Source organism: Nicotiana tomentosiformis, chromosome 2 (genome assembly GCF_000390325.3).
Source record: "Nicotiana tomentosiformis chromosome 2, ASM39032v3, whole genome shotgun sequence".
Taxonomy (NCBI): Eukaryota; Viridiplantae; Streptophyta; class Magnoliopsida; order Solanales; family Solanaceae; genus Nicotiana; species Nicotiana tomentosiformis.
The window spans coordinates 152,379,725-152,399,292 of NC_090813.1; the positions used below are offsets into that span (position 1 = coordinate 152,379,725).

The 19,568-nt window shown below is 41.7% G+C and overlaps 1 pseudogene; it reads right to left on the minus strand.

The window, feature by feature from the left end:
• Positions 1-4,175: 4,175 nt before the first annotated feature.
• Positions 4,176-19,568, minus strand: part of LOC104114558 (pentatricopeptide repeat-containing protein At4g33990-like) — a 40,426-nt pseudogene continuing 25,033 nt past the window's right edge.

Sequence of the window (19,568 nt, forward strand, 5' to 3'; positions counted from 1 at the left end):
CCTGTCTTGGGCATTGACAAGATAGCTCCGCACTATCTTCAAAGTTTGTTCCTATTTGTCGAGAAACTGGCAGCTCGATGAGATGATGATGGTATGTTTGGTGCATTCACATTTTGTGGGAGTAGCGGTTGCTATCCGGTAACAATTTCAAAAGCGCTTTTATTTGTATGGGCGCACTTTTGTGAATTGAAACACAGCTGAGTAGCATCCAGAAGCTTTACCCAATGTGTTTGTGACTCGGTTGCAAATTGGCGGAGATATTCCTCCAACATGTCATTGAACTGGTCTGTTTGATCATATGTTTGCTGATGATGATGGTTTGAGTTGTAACTCAATTTGGATCCGAGGCAACTGAAGAGTTGGGTCCAAAACATGCTAGTGAAGCGTGGGTCGCAGTCACTAATGATATTGCTGGGCATACCCCAATGTTTGACAACATGAGAGAAGAAGAGTCGAGCTGTATCTTCTGCTGATATGTTCTGTGGGGCTGCGATGAAGGTAGCATACTTGGAAAACTGGTCTACTACGACCATGATGGTTGCATGATTTCTGACCTTGGGTAATCCTGTGATGAAATTTAGGGAAATGCTTTCCCAAGGTCTCTGTGGGACAGGTAGCGGCTCCAAGAGTCCCACTTGTGCTGGGTGATCCGACTTGTCCTTTGGGAATGCTTGACAAGTCTTCACACAATGAGGGGCGCCATGAGCTATTGGACCCCGATGATGTGATGCCTGTTTGATGATGTTGAGGGCAGCCGGAACCGTGGGTTCAGGTCTGTTGGTTCCCTGTTTGATATGCACGGTACGGTGTGGGGTTTGGCCCCGTTGTCTCCCATCATTAGGAGCATGTTGGCATATGGTACCGGGATGGTATTGGTCTGCCTGAGGAATTCCAATCCCACTATCAGTTCGAAGTCATCGATGATAGCTATGTGTAGGTCGAAGATTCCCTTGTATGGCCAAGCTTGATTGGCACTTCTTTGGCTATTCCACTCACTTGCTGAGATGGAGAGTTGATAGCCTTGACACGACCCTTGCATTTTTGCACTGCTAGACCGAGGCGTTGCACCTGAGTTGAGGCCAGGTAGTTATGGCTAGCACCCGTGTCTATCAATGCCCGAATAGGTCTGCCATTTACTTTCATGTCAACGAACATTAAGGTCCTCTTTTGTGATGTGGGAGGCCTCTCGTTCGCCTTTCCTTTACCTTTCTTGTCGATTGGGAATGCCTTCTTCTTGGGGTTGCCAGTACTGGTTCCCGCCAAGGTATCATGAATGTAGCCGACAAATGCGTTGAAGGCACCTACTTGATCGGTGCCGTCTGAGTCGTCGGTATCTGACTTGTCATCGTCAACAGTTTGTTGAGCATTGATTTGTGTATTGGGGCATTGATTGTTCCAATGTTCCCCGCCGCAATGACGGCATTCTGATGGGGGCTTTCTCCCCTGATTGGTGTTGACTGATGTAGTAGTGTTACTGCTTGAGGAAGGAGTCTTGGATTTGGATGCACCTCGATCTCCTCCGTTTCTGTTGGGGCCACCGTTGCTAGGTTGGCTCCCGTTGTATCCCCCTCGGACAGGCGGCTGGGGCATATCCTTCTGAGTTTCCAACTAATAATCCCCAAGGCACTCAGCAGCTTGAATGGCCTTGGGTAGGGTATCTACCCGTTGTCTTTGCAGTTCCATACGAGCATGAGGTTTCAAACCTTCTATGAATGCGAACAGTTTGTCTTTGTCCCCCATATCCCGTATGTTTAGCATGAGTGCGGAAAATTCACGCACGTAGTCCCGCACCGACCTGGTGTGGCGGAGTTCACGCAACTTTCTTCGTGCATTGTATTCCACATTTTCGGGGAAGAACTGTAGGCGTATGGCGGTCTTCAGTTCCGCCCATGTCTGGAGAGTATCTTCACCGGCCCTGATGGCTTCGTATTTGACTCGCCACCAGAGTTTTGCATCGCCTTGAAGATACATGGCAGCAGTTTCTACCTTCTTGGATTCCTCCAACTGTCCAACGGCATCGAAGTATTGTTCGATGTTGAATATGAAGTTTTCCACTTCTTTAGCATCCCGGGCTCCATTGTATGGCTTGGGCTCCGGAATTTTCAGCTTTTCTGGAATGGGGGCAATGTTCATGGCACCCCTGATGTGGTTTTCGCCTCCTTTGAGCAGGCTTTGAAGGGCAGCATTGACAACATTGAGCTGGCCTGTCAAGTTGTCTATGGTTTGCTGCATGACAGTCAGTCAGTCTGCCTCTAGTTCCCGATGGGCTAAATCCTCGGCACGCTCCTGTTGGAGGTCCTCGAATTGGCCATGAATTTTGGTTGCCTCGACAGCAGCCGTTTCCCTGTCTTCCTCAGAGTCTTGATTGATGTTTGCTATGTCAATTTCTGCCTGCCGCATTCGGCGGTCCAGGTCATCCAACCTTTGCACTAGGCTGGTTTTTAGATCAGGCAACGTATCCACGATGGGCCGTAATGCGTCAACCGTCTCTTCTAGGGTCGTGATGCGATCCCCGTAATTCACCATGGTCAGAAATGGTGATGATGATGCCAATGAGTTCCCTCGTCCGATGTCGAGCCTAGGCTCTGATACCAACTGTTACGCGGTGCCTTCCTGAAATTCCTTGGAAGGGCGACATAAGGCTAAGCAACCGATGTCAGTGCGGTTGCTATGCGCCAACTGAGGTCCTCGCCGTACGCTAGACTAGATTGTCAGTGCCGTACGGAAAAACCAATGTCGTGAGCAATTGAGCAGCGGAAAATGAGCAATTGATGATGAAAGCTGATGATTGTATTGATGATGATGAAAGCCATTACAAGATGCAATGCGGTGTCGGAGGGAGAGACACCAGTACAGAGAATTGTTTGAATGCTTGAATATTTGAATGCTTTGGTCCCCCTTAATAATGCTTAGAAAAAAATAATTCAGAGTTACATGAGTTGACCTAAGAAAGCTGTAGAAGCACACTGAAAATGAATGAAGTAAAACTACTCTATAATTACAATGAAAAGGACTTAGTCTTCTTTGGAAGCAAGTCCGATGGCAGCAACTTTGTCTTGAGCATCAGGGTCTGCGCGAGTATCTTGAGCACTAGGCTGGTTTTTAGATCAGGCAACGTATCCACGATGGGCCGTAATGCGTCAACCGTCTCTTCTAGGGTCGTGATGCGATCCCCGTAATTCACCATGGTCAGAAATGGTGATGATGATGCCAATGAGTTCCCTCGTCCGATGTCGAGCCTAGGCTCTGATACCAACTGTTACGCGGTGCCTTCCTGAAGTTCCTTGGAAGGGCGACATAAGGCTAAGCAACCGATGTCAGTGCGGTTGCTATGCGCCAACTGAGGTCCTCGCCGTACGCTAGACTAGATTGTCAGTGCCGTACGGGAAAACCAATGTCGTGAGCAATTGAGCAGCGGAAAATGAGCAATTGATGATGAAAGCTGATGATTGTATTGATGATGATGAAAGCTATTACAAGATGCAATGCGGTGTCGGAGGGAGAGACACCAGTACAGAGAATTATTTGAATGCTTGAATGTTTGAATGCTTTGGTCCCCCTTAATAATGCTTAGAAAAAAAAAATTCAAAGTTACATGAGTTGACCTAAGAAAGCTGTAGAAGCACACTGAAAATGAATGAAGTAAAACTACTCTATAATTACAATGAAAAGGACTTAGTCTTCTTTGGAAGCAAGTCCGATGGCAGCAACTTTGTCTTGAGCATCAGGGTCTGCGCGCGCATTGCTGTGGGCGCGCGCGGCACTATTTGGATCTGCCAGCGGCGGGGCGCTGGTGCTTGGCATTGGGTCTGCGCGCGCGGCGCTGATGGCATTCGCCAGCCGCTGGGCGCTGGCACTTATTGTCGGTGGGGCGACAGAGGCGCATGTTCGCTTGTCACTTGGCGCTGCCAAGACCACGGGGCCGACCGTGGCGCTAGGCGTTGGGAGGCTTACCGGGACGCCACGGGGCACGTCCAAGGGGTCATGGGTCGATGATGGAAAGCAGCCCACGACAGTACTCTTGTTTCCAAGAGAGAATTTATTATGGTGATTTAAAAGAGTAAAATTTCTAACTTTACTTGCATTAAATGACCGTTATGTAACTACATCCACTAGAGAAAGTAACTATTTAAAAGAAAGAAAGAATTGCCTTCATAAAAATCTCTGCTCCATTACAGAGTTCGGGATTCATCATTCACAAGACAGTACAGCAGTTTGAGAAGAACAAATAAATTTCTTGCAGCACCTATACCATAACGATATCAACCTTAAAGGTCAAAATTTATGTCCAGAACTATGGGCACATCTTACCAGTAATCCCCACATGAACAAACACCATCCTTGAAGTGATGAAAGGGATTAGAGTCCCTCACAATAATCTCTCTCCCCGTTATCTTAGAAATAAGTTGTCACATTGTGGTAGTCTCCACAAACCCGCAAGTTTTTATAGATCCGTAAAGGACTTTTATAAGAAGTGTTAAGAATTCTATAAGCAATAACTAATCTCTCACTATGGCTGGTAAGGAATTGTTCCTTTTCGTCATCCTCAACATCTTGTAATACAAAAGTATAGTCTGGAGTATAACCTAGGGTCTTCATCTTAGCAGTTAAAATACTTAATTCCTCGTATATCTCATGGCACTACAGATGAGATTGATTTCCTGTGTAAAAGACTTCAATCTTATTGTTCAGTTCAATTGAGCTCCATCCAGGAGTCTTCCTCAACCCCCTGTCTCTAGCCAATGATCTCACTTCATTCACCCCCTCAAATTTCGCATAATTAGCATAGATGTTAGACAACACGACATAGTACCCAACATTCTCCGGGTCAACTTCAAACAAATTATCTGAAGCCAATTTACCCAACTCAACATTTCCATGTATTCGACATGCACCTAGAAGACCACCCCAAACTGAAGCATCAGGCTGCAAAGGCATACTTTTTATAAAACGATATGCTGTTTCTAGGCGCCCAGCCCTAGCAAACATATCAACGATACAACCATAGTGCTTTAGAACAGGTTTGATGCCAAACTCTTGCTCCATCATATGAAAGTATCTTTTACCCTCATCAACTAATCCTGAATGGCTACAAGCTGACAATAGAGATAAAAATGTTACATGATCTGGTTTAACACCTTAACCCAACATATCATTGAATAGTTTCAGAGAAACCCTGCCATTTTCATGAATACCATGACATGATATTATGGCATTCCAAGGGACTGTACTCATCCTAGGCACCTCGTAAAATAAAGACATGGCATCATCCAGTCTTTCACATTTACCATAAAGGTCAATGAGGGAGGTACCAACAAAGACGTCCAAATTAAGAGCTACTCTGAAAACATACCCATGAGTCCTCATTCCTTCTCGCAACGCACCTAGATGAGCATAAGCTGGCAAAATGCCCACCCAAGTTCCTTGGTTTGGTGCTACGTCATCACATTTTTTCATCATGTTGTAAATTTCAATAGCCTCACTTGCAAGACCATTTTGAGCATAACCTGAGATCATTAAGTTCCAAGACACCACATCCTTAGCCGGCATCTCGTCAAAAACCTTACGACTACAATGAATAAAACCCAATTTTGCATATATCCACAACAACATTACACACAATAACATCCTCCTGAATCCAAATTCTCCTCAATATAAATCCATGAACAGATCTGCAGCAATGGAAACTTTTGGTCTGATCTTTACTAGAAGCTAAACTCACTATCGTCAACAAGTCAAGCTGAATCCCATTTACCATCATCTCATGAAAGTACTTCAATGCCTTTTCAGGTACATTATTTTGCTCATACGCAGCAATTAAAGAGTTCTACGATATTAAATCTCTTACAATCATATCATCAAATAATTTTTGTGCATGTCTTAACTCACAAAATCTGACGTACATGTTTATTAAGGCATTCGATACAAAGACATCTAATTCTAGGCCATGCTTTATAACATACAAGTGAATTAACATCCCGTGCACAATATCATCAAGCTGCGCACATAGCGATAGTCACCGAATCCATTTTTATACCCTCTAATCTCATCTCATTCAACAGGCTCAATGCCTCTATAGCATTTCCATTCTGACAAAATTCAGATATCATGGCATTCCAACAACCCATATCCCGAAAAGGCATATTCTTAAAATTTTTAAAGGCAACAGTACATGATTGGAAACGGCAATACATATGCACAAAGGAGGCATCTACAAATACATCCCACTCTAAGCCAAGTTTCGAAGCCCAGCAATGTATTCTCGCACCATTAAGTATATTACCGCAAGCTTTCAACACTGGAGGGAAAGTGTAAAAGTCAGGCTTAACATCAGTCGTGTACAACATTTCATTCAAATAATTCAGAGATTCACGAAAATGGCAATTACGAATATAAGATGATATCATGGAATTCCAGGTATAAGTATTTTTATTCTCTATCATACATAAAGTCTTTTGAGACAAAGAAACATCACCCAAGTGAGCATAAAGATTCCCAAGTCTAGTTAACGATAAAGATACTTTGAGCCTTCCCTGACACAACGAGAAGGGCATGAAGGCACTTCAAAATGTGGATTTTGGTACATGATTTGAATAAATGCTCAAAGTCGATCTCTTTTTTCCGGCTTGCAAAACCATTTAATAAAACCTTATTGCAACTTCTATTTGAGTATAACTTGCAACAAAAAGAGGAGAATGGTAGAGATTTTGTGGAACGCCTACCTTTGAATTGTCACGACCCAAACCGATGGCCACGACGGGCACCCGGTATCTTACTCAATCGAGTACCAACATAACGTATATTTCGTATCATACTATCATAGGTAAATGAGCCGGAAAGGCTGTCGTGAGATAACTAGAATAAAACATGATGAAATACTCGACATAGGATGACCCAACATGATGTAACGACTTATACATAAGACATACGGGCCTATAAGGCTGACAAAATCCTTTATATACTCAAAACATAGGCCGACAAGGCCATACAAGTATCCATATACATGACATATGTCTACAAGCTTCTAAGAGTAGATAAATACCATAAAGGTCGGGACAGGGCCGCGTCATACCAATCAAAATATGTCCAGATCATACTGACCAAATAAGCCACTCCGGAGCAAATGGAGCAAACCAACACCTTCCGTTGAGTTGATAGCCTACTTGGAGGACTCTCAACCGGTCTATCGGGACCTGCGGGCATGAAACGCAGTGTCCCCAGGCAAAAGAGACGTCAGTACAAATAATATACCGAGTACATAAGGAATGAAAATCAGTAAATAAAAAACATGAGAGAAACATGGAGTAAAAGACTCAACATGTAAGTCTGAATAGCTCTGTGAATCGTTTAATAATTATAATGTCGTGCATATGCGTATAAATGTCATATCATGCGTAGGTATATACGTACATAACATCATCAAGCCTATGAGAGCATCACATCATATCATCTCGGCAACTGTGGGCGAAATTATAAACATATACTAGCTGATCAGGTGGTGGTGCGTATATAACGTCATAACCTTTTCCCACATCCCATATACATATAATATATGCGTATATAACGCTATCTGGTCATGGGTCAATGTACATGTATAAATAAATGAAATGCATAAGAAGTAAGTTTATAAGACTTCTCGGTATGTCACAAGATCAATATGCCTTCGAATAAATTTTATCAACTACGTATTTTTCTGAGACCCATGAACATAAGATATAATAATAAGACACATGGAAAATCAAAAACATAGGCATCACTAGTACTTCTAAGAATAGAGTCATTTGTGAAAGTTATGCGTTTGCTCATTTTGTTGTATCATATGGATCATGCCAAAATGAAAGAAGGGATAGCCTTAACATAGCTGAGCCGATTCTCTTAACAATTCCTCTAACCCACGTCTTTTGCAAAAAACACGTAACGACGGATCAAAATAGGAAAAATTCATATGATGTTCTTGAGAAAGATTATACCGTGTTCTCGTAAAATCGCATCTCACGTTGCTGTTACATTGTGGAATCTCGTATGAATTTTTGCTAAAGCTTTTCCTTCATTACCTAGCAACCATAACCTCCCATTTTAATGATGTAGGGAGATATCTTATCTTTGTGGGTTGTTGTCCCCACTTGATAAGAACGAATTTTGCCCAACATCTCCTAATCATGCCACTTAGTGCATAAACCAAAGAGTAACTTATTTGACTTGATTAAAAAGATCACTTGCTGCCACGTTGGGAGGCCTTTTAGGCTTATCCACAAATTCCTAATTATCTTGCTAATCTCCAATTAAACCAATAATTATCCACGTAATTAAGAATTATCTCAAATTACTTAAAATACTAATCACTTTTAATACATTTTATACACCTTACTATCATGGTCATGTGGTACCTTGTATGGCACTAGGCCATAAATACGGTGTAACGACCCGACCGCTCGTTTTGAGTATTTACATTTTGCTCGATAGTTTACGGGCATAAGTAGCTCCATATGATGTATTAAGACTTATGTGAATCCTCAGTTTTGGCTTTCAGGTTATTCGGAATCGAATTGGAAGAATGGATTTTATTGTTGAAGCTTTAAATTGGGACAGTTGACCAAGTTTGACTTTTTGTGAATTTGAACTCGAAACGGAGTTTTGATGGTTCTGGTATGTCTGTTGGGTGATTTTGGACTTTGGAGCTCGTCCGGATTATGATTTGGAGGTCTGTAGTAGAATTTGGCTTGAAATGGTGGAAGTTGGATTTTTGAAAAGTTTGCCCGGGAATGGACTTTTTGATATCGTGGTCGGATTCTGATTCTGGAAGTTAGAGCAGGTCCATAATGTCGAATGTGACTTGTGTGCAAAATTTGAGGTCATTCGGACATGATTTAATAGGTTTCGGCATCGGTTGTGGAAGTTTGAAGTTTCAAAGTTCATTGATTTCGAGCTGAGGTGTGATTCGTCATTTCGATGTTGTTATGTGAGTTTTAAGGCCTCGAATATGGCCGTGTTATGTTGTGGGACTTTTTGGTATGTTAGTACGGGGTGCCGAAGGGCTCGGGCGTATTTCACATCGATTTTGGATCATCTTCCTTTATGTTTTCACTGCTGTGTTCTGCTGGTTTCTGGTGTCTTAGTCCTTCATCGCGTTCGTGTGTCAATTGTCGCAAACACGTAGTGTATTCCGATGGCAACAACAAATCATTCTTCGCGATTGCGAAGTATGTCCCGCTTTCGCGTAGAATTGGGGCAAGTCTTCTTCGCGTTCGTGTATGGAGGATTGTATTCGCGTAGTGATGAGGTTGGCAGCTGGGAGTTGGAGCATTCTTCTATGCGATCATGGAAGGTGAGTTGCGTTCGCGAAGCCTTGGCAGCAGTGGTCATCGCGTTCGCGTGGGGTGTATCGCGAACGCGTAGAGTCTTTTGGGGCAGTGTGAGTTTTATTCATCGTGAAAGCGATAAATTTCCCGCGTTCACGAAAGTGGGGGCCTGGGCAGATTATAAAGTACTCTATTTCGAGGGTTTCGACCATTTTTGCATTTTTGGAGCTATGGAGCTCGGATTGAGGCGAATCTTGAGGTAATTTTCACCATGTGAACTGAGGTAAGTGTTCTCTACTCATTTTTTTTTATTTTATATCAGGAATCTATCTTCGTTTTTGGCATTTAATTGAGGGTTCCAAAAGAGAAATTTGGGGGTTTTAGACTAAAGTTTCATAATGTGAATTTTTTAGTTTTGAGCATCGATTCGAAGTCGGATTTGAGTGAAACTAGTATGGTTGGACTCGTAATTGAATGAGTTGTTGAATTTTATAAATTTTGTCGGGTTTCGAGGTGCGGGCCTGGGTTGGGCTTTTGGCCCATTTTGGACTTTTGATTCAAGATTTGATCTTTTTCTATCGGGATTGGTTTCTTTAGTATTGTTTGATGCATTCAAGTTGTTTTTGGTTAGTTTCGAGCCGTTCGGAGGTCGGGACGCGCATGATGGCATCTTTGGAGCATCGTTTAGCTTGCTCGGCATTAGTATTGGCTTGTTCGAGGTAAGTAACTCTTCTAATCTTGGAGCTGAGGGTATGAACCCTGAATATACGTGTTATGTGTTTGGTGACGCACATGCTAGGTGACGGGCGTGTGGACGTGCACCGTGTGAACTGTGATTTTCATTATTTCTGTGGTATTGTGTAGTTACCTGAACTTGTCTGAAATCATGAAATCTCTACGTACTAGGGTTATCGAGATGTGATTATTTTAGAAACCCATGTCTAGGTTACATGCTTATCCTGTTGGGACACACTGAGGTCATTTCTGTTGTTAAGTAATCAGCTTTCATTGCATTACATACTTAGTCATACGCATTTACATGAATATCATATCTCAGTCTCTGTTGTTATTTATTGATGCATCATATCATTGTTGTCACGACCCAACTGGAGGGTCATGACTAGCACCCGGGCCATACTTGCTGAGCACCAACGTATATTTTATCTAACCTTCCTTATTATCTTTAAGGGCCGATGAGATCAATATAAATGGTAGACATGGATCATGAACATCCAACAATGAAAGATAATGGCATGAACATATATAACATGGGACAACAAGACTGTAAAGAAACTATATATAAGGTACGAGCTACCACGCTGCCATGAAAGACTATACAACAAAAATCAGCCGACAAGGCATTCCAAACCATACATGAGTCGAAACCTGTCTATGAGCCTCTAAAGGAACATAAGTGCTGCAATATTGTCGGAACAGGGCCCCGACATACCTATAATGTCTATAACAAAAATGCATACCAAGACCACGGCAAGTCCGGAGAAGGGATCTCGCCAATAACCGCTGAACTGGACAGCCTACTGTGGTGGGGGTGGCTGCGTCTACCCATCTATCAGGACCTGCAGCACGACATGCATCGTCCATAAATAAAAAGGACGTCAATACGAATAAAATACTGAGTATGTAAGGCAGGAAAGTATAAGTAAGAACAGTTATGTAAACATGGATAGAGAATATACAACCTGTGGCATCTGGGTACATCTGAGGGCTACTCACATGAAATGCATGATACATACATATATATATATATATATATATATATATATATATATATATATATATATATACATAAACTTTTAAAACATACGCCTTTGTGGGCATCATCATCATCATATCGTACCCGGCCGTAATAGGCTCGGTAAAAAGTACCCGGCCATCATAAGGCTCGGTAGAATCGTACCCGACCACATGGAGCTCGGTAAAATCCAACTGATCAGTGGTTGCACAATAGGTGTCGTACCTGGACGACTATAGCATGACTCGGTAGAGTAAAATAGATACGTATATATGATGTGTGCTGGACTCATTAGAATCATATTTTGAACCTTTTAGAGTGACGTATGGTCGGTATCCTCCGTACACGTTACTAGGATTAACTCTTCATCAAGAATCTTATAAGAATCAGGAAGTACCAACAATATTGATAACATAAGAGTAAGAGAAGTAATATCAACATCAATCGTTCCATAAGAAGGGCAACAAAGTAAGTACTGCTAGCTTCTAAGAGTAGAGTATCTTTGAAAGCTCGTTCATTACATTATGTACAATTGGAGTCGTTCAAAAGAATGAAAGGGATAGCCTCACATACCTTGTATATACTGCCCAACCTCAAGCTATGCAGATGTCACGACTCGTTAGTCTACAATAAGAGAAATGATACTATCGTTATCGTTTAAGCGTCGTGACTATTATGTATCGATCGCAACCTATTTTACGATAAAACAGACAGCACCTCCCCTATTTATATGACTTCCCACAAGTCAATAAAATCACCAAACATCCCAAACAACATCAACAATAATCATATTGAGCCTCCCAAAATAGTCCACCAACCAACAACATTACTACCAAGCCTTTGGATATATATTTCACAAGTTCTAGCTTCAACGACTTAGCCGCAACTTGGATAATCTTAAATACAAGTAGAGTAAGAAGTTACTTACCTTTAAACGGAAAGAACAACTCCAATTTGATCTTAATTGTCCACGAAATATCCCTCCAATGCTTCCACAAGAACAAGGAAGCGAAACTAGCAATCAATTCGGGTTTTTCGGCACTAGAATTTCTTTAGAAGATTTGAAATAACCTAGGTTTGATATTAGAAACTTGAGGGAGTATTTACAAACATAAAATACTTAAAACAACCTCCCACACTAGCTGGAACAACACAAAAATCAGAAACAACAAGAAGAACAAGAAACTTACTAGCGCCACGGGATTCCAGACACTTGATTTATGTTGTTTGCCCTTTGTTTGGGTCTTGGATCATGAGAGAACCTTGAGAGAGTATTTTTATGGTTCTAAGATATGAATATACTGAAAAAGAATGACTTAAAACGGGGTTGAGGCATCTTATATATATCCATATGTCTTAAACCGCCTATGTGGGCCCCATAGAGAGCTGCTTGGCGCAGTCTCGCAAAAATACGAATATCTCTCTATTTCAAGATCGTATCGACGAACGGTTTAATGAGTTGAAAACTAGACTCATAGATATTCAATTTGATGGGTATATCACCCGGTAATTCTAAATACATTGGGATAAAAACGTAGTAACATTTGACCTAAAGTTTAAGTAAAATTATAAACGTAAGTTGTGACAACTTTTGTCGACTTTTGTTTCATAACTCGCTTGACTTCAAGACTTATGATACGGATATTATATAATTCAAGTACATTAAAACAAGACCTCTTGGGAAAAATAAGCACCTCTAGTTTTACCCGAAAATACGGGTTACAACATCCTTGATTCTTTTTAACTTCTAATACTTGTTAACCACTCTTATACACCCTTGTATTGTTTAAGACCAATAGGATTAACTTCTTATCATCTCAAAGATAATCTCTTCTCGGATTTACATGGACTAACTTACGACATGATATAGGTACGCGAATTTGGGTTGTAACAATTGTTTTCTGGCTAGTATCATGACATTGTGAGCCCGAGAGACTGGAGAGATTGATGACTGAATGAGGCCGAGGGCCTGATTGTGAGGATTATTATGGGATAGGGCTGCACACTGCAGCAGGTCAGATTGGCTTACTATAGCACGTGAGTTGTCCGTGCAGCATGTGAGTTGTCCGTGCGATTCCAGATATTGATATTATGGCACGTGAGTTGCTCGTGCGGATTATAGCGCTTGGACTGTAGGAACCCCTCCAGAGTCTGCAAACCCCAGTGAGCGCAGGTACCTACTGAGTGCGAGTGTCGAGTGCCGAGTGCTGAGTGACTGTGAGGACTGAGTAAATTAATAATCTGAGAGTATGCATATGATCTTTATCACTGATTTGCTTCGCATTTGGCAAGCACACCTAACATACTGGCATAGAGATGCATTTTTCCTCATGTTGTATAGTATTACGTCATTTATAACTTCTCACACATGTTGACATATGGGCATAGTGATGCATTTTTTTTACACTGGATATTTGGGAAAAATCACAATTTTCAAATATACTCGTATTTTGGCCTATTTCAATAAAAGATTTGAATTTTCACTGAGATACTTGAAAAGAAATGCCTATTTTTCTAGAACTGTGAACGAACTGGGTATTTTATTTCTGAGATACCTCTTTTGTTACTTGTACTATGCTGTTATGAACTATTGTGGAATATTGGTGTTGGACCCGACCTTTATGTTAGCTCGTCACTACTTTCAACCTAGGGTTAGGTTTGTTAATTATTGAGTACACGGGGTCGGTTGTAATCATACTACACTTCTGCACCTTGCGTGCAGATATTGACTGTTGACGTTGCTGTGATCGACAGGAGCCGACATTGATGATGTACCTGCATCCCGGTTGTAGATGCCTCTTGTTCATGGTAGCCTTAGATATATAAAACTTTGTTAATGTATTTTTCAAATAAATGATGTATTTACTTCATTTCAGCTTTGTAAACGCTATTCTTAGAAGCTCATAATTTGTACTAACAGTCCTTGGGAAATGTATAAGATTCAGATAATTTCTTTACTTAACTATCTTATTAAATATCATTAGAATTGTATAGTTGTTAATTGGCTAACCTAGCGAGTAGGGTTAGGTGTCATCATGACTAGTGGGATTTTGGGTCGTGACAAGGTGGTATCAGAGCTCTAGGTTCATAGATTCTAAGAGTCATGAGCAACTGTCTAGTAGAGTCTTGTGGATCAGTATGATGATGTCCATACCTATCTTCGAGAGGCTACAGGACATTTAGGATATACTTCCCATCTTTCTTTCCTTATTGTGCGGCATTGATTCACCTTGAAGCGTAACTTTTTGAATTCCTTCCACGTATTCGTATGTGCATATGAGTGCTCGGTATCGGCTGTGCGCCGGCAGCTTGTGATTCCATGGTTGAGGTACGAGATGTGCTTTTGGCGTGCTGATGCTGGGCCAGTCAGGAGGACTTGAGGCCGGGTTTTGACGGTAGCTTGAGCACAAATATTTTGACTTTGTGAGCACGTGCTTTTGGGACTTATAGTTCCGTTGGTGTCCCTATTAGTGGAATTTGTGATTGGATGACTATGTGGTGAGTATGATGAGACTGCGAGATGTGTCCAGATTATTCGAATATGATGAGAAGAGTTTACTTGAGATATAGCAAGGACTATGGGGTGTCTGATTTCTATCTTGATTTGGCATATGGTCTCGAGGTTATGGGTGTGTTGAGGGATATCTCATGTTGTTTAGTTGTGGGGTGAAGTAGATTCACATGTCTTGTTGATGAATTTGGAATCGAGAAGATTAAGTGATTGCATAGTAGGCGTGACTGTGGAAGGGTATAGAGAGATGTCAGTTTGAGGCAAAACAGGTGAGTTATCTCCTACAATGTGTCTTGAGGTTGTGTGATCCCTATGATGTTTTGTAGAGAGTTGTCTTTTACCAGTGAATGATATATGTTTCAATTTGAGTTTGGATCGCTTGTTGAAATTGGCTTAACCATCATGAGGATGAACGCAAGATTTGCAGATGATTTGAGGTACTAGATGGGTTGTGTTGCATGAGCGGATGAAGGATTTAGTGGAATCTCACCGTGGTATTATGGTAGTAATGGGGTATGGTTATTGTAAGTAGTTAGATGTTTTATTCCATGGCTTTGAGCCAAGTGGGGGAATCAGCTATTGACGAGCTGATTGCACGGTTATGTGTTGTATTGGTTTCGGTTCGGGGTATACTGGTGAATCAGTTATGACTTGCAGAGGTCGAGATCGAGGATGACTCGGGTAAAGGAAATTCTGGATACAGGTTGTATTAAGTGCAATGGGTATATGGGAATCATACAATAATTAAGTGGTTATTCACGAAGGATGTAGTGTACATGGAGTAGGAATTTGCTCGGTTGCTTAGGAGTGTGGGTTACTCCTTTGGATGTTGGTGTGCTAATGGGGCACAGGTCGTTCAGTTCATTTGGTCGGTTTAATTGAGATTTGAGTAGAGTGGATGACTCTCGAGCATGGTTCTGATGGATTCAAGATTTATATGTCGCGATTTTGAATTTTCAAGATTTGTATATGGCTAGAAACTGAGAGTTACATTGGATGGTGTCGAGACTTGTGGCATTTTTATACCATTGTGGATAATCCTTAGAGTGGGTGTCACGGTTGTGGTGCTTTGGGGTGCTTAAGAGGGAAGTTAGCGGCTTATGGGCCTTAGGGCATTGTGGTTTTATACTAGGGTCTCTTGTGTGGTGAATTTTGGTTAAGGATCGTGGTATTCCAGCAAGGAGAAGTATCAATTTGAAGGCAATTTAGAAGGGACTTAGAGAAATAGGACAACGTGGTAGTAGGTTGGATTAACACAGTAATGGATATAATCGGTTCTTTGGGTACTTATGATGTGGCTAGTCTCCACAACTTTTTCGTGGCAATGCACTTGGGTTTTGGCGATCTGCATGGCTGGGTTGAGTTAAAGAGATTTGATTTTGATAGCTTGGTTATGTGCAAATAGGTTTCAAAGAGTTCTCAATGGTTTTTACCACGGTTCGAGGAGTATATTTCCTACCGGCGTGAGGAATATGTTGCAAATTGGGATTTTCTCCGGAATGAGATCAAATGGAAGGTTTCTGACTGATTGGGTATGTATTCTGCTTGGGACTCAGAGTTGATTATGAGATTCTTGTACTCTTCACAGGATGGCATGGTAGATGCGGTGTATTGTGTGGGATTGAGATTTGCATGTGCAAGGTCACGGGGTCAGTTTTGAAAGGAAGATCCTGAATTTTTAGGCACCATAGGTGGTTTCAGATGACTATGTGAATGATATTACTTTTTGGTATTGCTTGAGGAGAGTGTACATTTCAGGAGGCGCACTGTGTTTTGATTTATGGATACTTCATTGGTGTTATGGCACTCTCCTGGTTGATCGACTACTGATTTCCAGATATTTCTCTGTGGCACAGAAGAATTATAGAAGTATTCCTCGTGGGATGATAGTGTATGACAGATGTGTTAGATATTCGTGCGGTGGATTTAGGATCAAATATGGTGATTCATGTGATCTATGGAGTTGGAGACTGGGAGTTCTCAGGAACAGATTCTTTCATGGTTGTGGATTGTGACGTCGTGGCCGAATCTAGACAGATGATAGTATGTGTTATGATTCAGTCATTATGGACCTTCGGAGGATTATTTATCTATTGGTGGTTGACCAGAATTGATTTGGGGGTCCATTGGTAGGCCCAATTAGGATGTGTATTCTACATCGAGTCGGATTGGTTGGCTCCATACTGCTATTGTTGAGGGATGTGCAATTCGGTTGTTGTTGAGCTTATTCGTGTTCTGATATATTCTGTGAGTTACTCTTCTATGCTATGAGAAGTTGTGATTCATTGGTTGTATGCACTCATGGTGAAGTTTTATTGGGGCCTTTATAGCGGAATTTACGCGAGATGGGTATTTGGATGATGCATGAGTATTTACGTATTTGTTATGTTCTTTCGGGTTTGTGTGGCATTGTGTCATTTGCTTCTATATGGTTATGGTAATGCACTTTGAGTACTTGATGTCGAATCGCGCGTGGTTATTGATTTTGAGCATGGTGGCTAAGGTATTCATATGGATCAGTGTTTGGATGGGGTCACACATGGCGGCAGAGTTATGTTGAGATATGATCCTTTGTGTGTTATGGTTCTACGGTGTGATGTGTTCTTAGTATTGCGTTGGGGTGGCCCACGTCGAGCTTGCGGGACGGTTCTCTTGTTTGAGTCATGTTCGTAATTGAGTACATTTAGAATGTTGCTTATTGGTGCACAGATTGCACGAGTTGTGGCTTTAGATAGTATTGGTATGGCATGTCAGTAGAGTAGCTGGTATTTGGTAAGATGAAGTCGTCAGATCTAGGATGGGTGCTATTAGATTTGATTGTGGTATATTTGGAAGGATAATATCGAAAGTCGGCTTAGAAATTTGCTATAGTTCTTTTCGAAGGAGATGGAGTACCATGACTTGTTGATCTGATGAATGGTTATGAGTTATGTATGTTTCTTTCATCATTGGCAGTGTACGCAGGTTTAGAACGAGGCTTTGTTTGATATGAGGTTGTTACCGGTAGTGGGTTGATTTGAGTAGCTACTGTGATTAGAAATCATTGCTTCGAGCATTTGAGCTATGTAGTATTTGAGTTTTGAGTATTTGAGTTATTGTTACGGCTTTTGGTACAGCTTGTTCAAACTTATACAATATGTGGATGCGAGATTCCGATCTTATAAGAAATTCTGGATGTTGGAAATGGGATTCTAAGGCTTGTGGGCTAGGATGAATTGTGAAATTTCAGTTATGTTATCGAACCTGTATGGGATAGGGTGGCATGGAATCACCCCCGGGTGTGTGCATGGTAAGGTTACACGGCAGTTGATGGCTTTGAGAACAACTCTAGGCACGTTCAAAGACAAATATATGTTTAAGTGAGGGAGGATGTAATGACCCGACCGGTCGTTTTGAGCATTTGCATTTCGCTCAGCAGTTTACGGGCATGAGTATCTCCGTATGATATATTAAGACTTATGTGAATCATCGATTTTGGCTTCCAGGTTATTCGGAATCGAATTGGAAGAATGGATTTCATTATTGAAGCTTTAAATTGGAAGAGTTAATCAAGTTTGACTTTTTGTAAATTTGAACTCGGAACGGAGTTTTGCTGGTTCCGGTAGGTCCGTTGGGTGATTTTAGACTTGGAGCACGTCCGGATTGTGATTTGGAGGTCCGTAGTGGAATTTGGCTTGAAATGGCGGAAGTTGGATTTTTGGAAAGTTTGACCGGGAATGGACTTATTGATATCGGGGTCGGATTCTGATTCCGAAAGTTGGAGCAGGTCCATAATGTCGAATGTGGTTTGTGCGCAAAATTTGAGGTCAATCGGACGTGATTAGGTAGGTTTCGGCATCAGTTGTGGAAGTTTGATGTTTCAAAGTTCATTAATTTCGAGTTGAGGTGTGATTCATCGTTTCGATTTTGTTATGCATGTTTTGAGGCCTTGAGTAGGTCCTTTTTATGTTATGGAACTTGTTGGTATGTTAGGATGGGGTCCCGAGGGGCACAGACGTGTTTTGGATCGATTTCGGATCATTTTCCTTCATGTTTTCACTATTGTGTTCTGCTAGTTTCTGGTGTCTCAGTCCTTCATCGCGTTCGCGTGTCAATTATCGCGAATGTGTAGTGTATTCCGATGGCAGCAGCAAATCATTCTTCGCGATCGCGAAGTATGTCTCGCATTCCCGAAGAGTTGAGGCAAGTCTTCTTCGCGTTCACGTACGGAGGATCGCGTTCGCGTAGTGATAAGGTTGGCAGCTGGGAGTTGGAGCATTCTTCTATGCGATCGTAGAAGGTGAGTCGCGTTTGCGAACCCTTGGCAGCAGTGGTCATCGCGTTCGCGTGGAGTGTATCGTGAATGCGCAGAGTCTTTTGTGGCAGTGTGAGTTTTATTCATCGCGAACGCGATTAATTACCCGCGTTCGCGAAAAAGGGAGCCTAGACAGATTATAAAGTACTCAATTTCGAGGGTTTCGACCATTTTTGCATTTTTGAAGCTATGGAGCTCTGATTGGGGCGATTCTTGAGGCAATTTTCACCATGTGAATTGGGGTAAGTATTTTCTACTCATTCTTTATTTTATAACAGGAATCTATCTTCGTTTTCGGCATTTGATTGAGGGTTCCAAAAGAGAAATTTGGGGGTTTTAGCCTAAAGTTTCATAATGTGAATATTTGGGTTTTGAGCATCGATTCGAAGTCGGATTTGAGTGAAACTAGAATGGTTGAACTCGTAATTGAATGGGTTGTTGAATTTTATAAATTTTGTCGGGTTCCAAGGTGCAGGCTCGGGTTGGGATTTTGGACTATTTTGGGCTTTTGATTCAAGATTTGATCTTTTTCTATCGGGATTGGTTCCTTTAGCATTGTTGATACATTCGAGTTGTTTTTGGTTAGTTTTGAGCCGTTCGGAGGTTGGAACACGCAGGATGGCATCTTTGGAGCATCGTTTGGCTTGCACGGCATTGGTATTGGCTTGTTCGAGGAAAGTAACTCTTCGAATCTTGGAGTTGAGGGTATGA